Below are 5,119 nucleotides of genomic sequence, written 5' to 3' on the forward strand. Positions count from 1 at the left end.
GCTATGTGCATTCACACAATTTTCAACTTATTATAAGTCTCCAATATTTACCTAATTAGATAGTTAGACTGAACATGTATGTCTGTGTCTTTTGTGAATTGTGTATGATTTATACTAATTATCACCATAGTACAAGGAATTCATGAATAACAGGTTTTTTAATGATCACTTTTTTTAAAGACCTGAAAAAATGCCCATGACATAGGCGCAGTTAAAGAAGATGGGTGTATTAGAAGGAGCGGGACAGACGGCAGCCTATCATGAACCCCGGAATGCACTTGTGGATTTTACCACCACTCACAATCTGAATTTCCTCATTATCAGCCTGAGAGTTAAACTCAAGGAGATGACATCATTCTAGTCAGACTTCCAAGGGAATGAACTACCTGAACCACTCCACTACTGTGTCCAAAATATTGGTGTCCTTCGTGCTTTTTTTCTACAGTGCCTCTTTCTGACCTGGCAGTCATAGGGAGAGCTCACCAGTAAACATGGATGGTTGTGAGAGAGATGCAATTCAGATCAAATGGAAGTCTGAGGAATCTTCTAAGTAAATGACTTCTCCAGCTGCAAGGAGATCAGGATGTGAGATCTTGATCAACACTGGCAAATTTTGTTTTTAATAATTTTTTTATTTTGTTTGTCACCATACAGTACATCATTAGTTTTTGATGCAGTGTTCCATGATTCATTGTTCGCGTATGACACCCAGTGCTCCAGGCAATACGTGCCCTCCTTAATACCTATCCCCGGGCTCACCCATCTCCCGACACCCTCACCTCTAAAACCCTCAGTTTGATTTCTGGAATTCGTCTCTCATGGTTCACCTCCCCCTCTGATCACCCCCCTTCATTTTCCCCTTCCTTCTCCTAATGTCCTTCATGCTATTCCTTATGTTCCACAAATAAGTGAAACCATATGTTGTCCTTCTGTGTTTGACTTATTTCACTCAGCATAATCTCTTCCAGTTCCATCCATGTTGGTGCAAATGTTGGGTATTCATCCTGATGGCTGAATAATATTCCATTGTATATACGGATGACATCTTCTTTATCCATTTGTCTTTTGAAGGGCATCACAGCTCCTTCCACAGTTTGGCTATTGTGGACATTGTGGCTTCATTCATTGTGGACATGAATATTCGAGTACATAGGTCCTTCTTTTTACTACATCTGTATCTTTGGGGTAGTGCAATTGCTGGGTCATAGGGTAATTCTATTTTTAACTTTTTGAGGAACCTCCACACTGTTTTCCAAAGTGACTGTACCAACTTGCACTCCCACCAACAGTGTGAGAGGGTTCCCCTTTCTCTACAACCTCTCTAACATTTGTTGTTTCTTGTCTTGTCAGTTTTTGCCATTTAACTGGTATAAGGTGGTATCTCAAATGTGGTTTTGATTTGAATTTCCCTTATGGCTAATGATGTTGAACAATTTTTCATGTGTCTGTTAGCCATTTGTCTTCTTCTTTTTTTTTTTTTTTTGAAGATTTTATTTATTTATTTGACACAGAGATAGAGAGGACAAGTAGGCAGAGTGGCAGACAGAAGGAGAGGGAGAAGCAGGCTGTCCACTGAGCAGGGAGCCTGATGTCGGCCTCGATCCCAGGACCTGGGATCATGACCTGAGCCAAAGGCTGCCGCTTAACCAACTGAGCCAACCAGGTGCCCCAGCCATTTGCCTGCTTTGGAGAAGTGCCTGTTAATGTGTTCTGCCCATTTTTTGACTTGATTGTTTTTCAGGTGTTGAGTTTGAGAAGTTCTTTACAGATCTTGGATACCAGCCTTTTATCTGTCGTGTCATTTGCAAGTATCTTCTCCCATTCCATGGGTTGTCTCTTTGTTTTGTTGACTGTTTCCTTTGCTGTGCAGAAGATTTTGTCTTGATGAAGTCCCAAAAGTTCATTTTTGCTTTTGTTTCCCTTGCCTTTGGAGATGTGTTTTGAAAGAAGTTGCTGTGGCCAATGTCGAAAAGGTTGCTGCATATATTATCCTCTCAGTTTTTGATGGATTCTTGTCTCACTAATCCATTTAGAGTTTATCTTTGTGTATATTGTAAGAGAATGGTCAATTTCATTCTTCTATATGTAGCTTTCCAATTTTCCCAGCACCAATGATTGAGGAGCCTGTCTTTTTTCCATTGGATATTTTTTACCTGATTTGTCAAAGATTATTTGACCATAGAGTTGAGGGTACCTATCTGGGCTCTCTTTTCTGTTCCATTGATCTATGTGTCTGTTTTTATGCCAGTACAATGTTTCTTAGTGATCACAGATTTGTAATATAGCTTGAAATCAGGCAATTTGATGCCTCCAGCTTTGTTTCTCTTTTCAACATTTCCTTGGGGATTAGTGGTCTTTTCTCGTTCCATAGAAATTTTAGGATTGTTTGTTCTAGCACTTTGAAAAATGTCATTTGTATTTTGATTGTGATAATGTTGAAAGTATAGATTGCTCTGGGCAGCATAGACATTTTAACAATGTTTATTTTCCAATCCATGAACATGGGATGTTTTTCTATCTTTTTGTGTCTTCTTCAATTTCCTTCATAAGTGTTCTGTAGTTTCTAGAGTATAGACCCTTTATGTCTTTGGTTAGGTTTATTCCAAAGTATCTTAGATCATCTGAGCAGAAAATCAACAAAGAAACAAGAGCTTTGAATGACATACTGAACCAGCTGGACCTCATAGATACATACAGAATATTCCACCCTAAAACAACAAACATGGAACTTTCTCCAGAATAGACCACATACTGGGTCAGAAATTAGGTCCAACTGATATCAAAAGATTGAGATTATTCCCTGTATATTCTCAGACCATAATGCTTTGAAACTGGAAGTCAATCACAAGAAAAAATTTGGAAGAAATTCAAACATTTGGAAGTGAAGACCATCCTGCTTAAGAATGTTTGGGTCAACCGGGAAATGAAAGAACTTTAACAATTCATGGAAAGCAATGAGAATGAAAACACATCAATCCAAAATCTACTGGATACTGCAAAGGTGGTCCTAAGGGGGAAATACATAGCCATCCAACCCTCACTCAAAAAAATAGAAAAGTCCTGAATATACAAATTAACTTTACATCTTAAAGAACTGGAGAAAGAACAATAAAGCAAATAAAGCCCAAGCCAGGCATAAGAAGAGAAATAATTAAGATTAGAGCAAAGATCAATGAATTAGAAACTAGAAATACAGTAGAACAGATCAACAAACTAGAAGCTGGTTCTTTGAAAGAATCAATAAGATCGATAAACCACTGGCCAGACTTATCCAAAAGAAAAGAAAAAGGACCCAAATTAATAAAATTATGAATGAAAAGGGAGAGATCATGACTAACACTATGAAAATAGAAACAATTATTAGAAATTATTATCAACAACTATATGCCAATAAATTAAGCAACCTGGAAGAAATGGATGCCTTCCTGGAAACCTATAAACTAACAAGACTGAAACAGGAAGAAATTAACAACCTGAATGGACCAATAACTAGTAATGAGATTGAAGTAGTGATCAAAAAGCTTCCCCAAAACTGGAGTCCAGGACCTGATGGATTCCCTGGGGAATTCTACCAAACAGTCAAAGAAGAAGTAATACCTATTCTCCTGAAGCCATTTCAAAAAATAGAAACAGAAGGAAAACTTCCAAACTCATTCTATGAGACCAGCATTGCCTTGATCCAAAACCACGCAAAGAACCCATCAAGGAAGAGAATTACAGACAAATATCCCTGATGAATATGGATGCCAAAATTCTCAACAAGACCCTACCTAATAGGATCAAACAGTATATCAAAAGGATTATCCATCACGACCAGGTGGGATGTATCCCTGACATCCAAGGGTAGTTCAACATTCACAAATCAATCAATGTGATAGAACACATAAATAAGAGAAGAGACAAGAAACACATGGTCCTCCCAGTTGATCCAGAAAGAGCATTTGACAAAATATAACATCCTTTCCTGATTAAAACTCTTCAGAGTATAGGGATAGAGGGACTATTCCTCAATTTCATAAAGACCATCTATGAAAGGCCCACAGCAAATAGAATTCTCATTGAGGAAAAGCTGAGAGCCTTTCCCTTAAGATCAGGAAATGACAAGGATGCCCACTCTCGCCCTGTTGTTCAACATAGTACTAGAAGTCCTAGCAACAGCAATCAGACAACAAGAAATAAAAGGTATTCAAACTGGCAAAGAAGAAGTCAAATTCTCTCTCTTCATGGATGACATGATACTTTATGTGGAAAACCCAAGAGACTCCACCCCCAAACTACCGGAACTCATATTGCAATTCAGTAATGCGGCAGGATACAAAATCAATGCACAAAAATCAGTTGCTTTCCTGTAACTAACAGTGTGACTGTAGAAAGAGAAATTTAAGGGATCAATTCCATTTATAATAGCACCAAAAACCTTGATCAACACTGGCAACTTCTGATTCCTGGATTTTCTCTCCTTTACTCTCAAAGCTAGTGATGCCCAAACCATATTCCACAAAACTCTAGCGTGCTGTGTAAGAATTGTTTTATGGGAGATGAATCTTCTCAAAAAGAATACATTTTAACTACTGTCATCTAGCCATCCCCCTCTCTATTATAATTCAATTTTAGCTTTTCTGATCATATTACAGTTCTGTCTCCTTATAATGTCATTATTTCCAGATCTCCTTAGTGGAGGATTAGGAGTTTCCAAACTCTTTAGTCACTCTTATTGAGAACATCACAGGAGGTTGATCATCTTGGGATAATCATGGATGTCTTATATGTGGCTTTTACTTGTTTAATTTTCATTGCTGTTATAGGGGGTTCTAATCTTTGAGCTAGAGGTAGGTAAATAAACCTTCTTGCATTTTCATGCAAGATTGAGAGGAAAACCTACATAAAATATGCATAAATGGGCACTGTCATATTCTTTTTTTAGCACTCTAACAAACATCTTTATTCCATGTGTTTTTAAAAATTATACCACAGCAATATAGAAAGACAATGACATCCATTGGCCATCTCATACTCTTAACAGAAGAATCAATTTAAAAAAAAATACAAAAGGCTTGTACTATAATTTTAGAACATGTATCAATTTTCATGCAAAAGGACAAGTCTAGTCAATCAATAA

The 5,119-nt window shown here is 37.4% G+C and overlaps 1 protein-coding gene across 1 annotated transcript in view; it reads left to right on the forward strand.

Moving 5' to 3' along the window:
- Nucleotides 1-504: 504 nt before the first annotated feature.
- LOC111158330 (heparan sulfate-glucosamine 3-sulfotransferase 5) overlaps nt 505-5,119 on the forward strand; it is a 161,586-nt gene continuing 156,971 nt past the window's right edge. Inside the window, exon 1 of the mRNA XM_022520307.1 lies at nt 505-585. The gene's annotated coding sequence lies outside the window, so the exon portion shown is untranslated. The remainder of the gene's footprint in view (nt 586-5,119) is intronic.

The sequence above is a fragment of the Enhydra lutris genome, unplaced genomic scaffold, assembly GCF_002288905.1.
Source record: "Enhydra lutris kenyoni isolate GAN:26980312 unplaced genomic scaffold, ASM228890v2 scaffoldscaffold58, whole genome shotgun sequence".
In the NCBI taxonomy this organism is placed as follows: domain Eukaryota; kingdom Metazoa; phylum Chordata; class Mammalia; order Carnivora; family Mustelidae; genus Enhydra; species Enhydra lutris.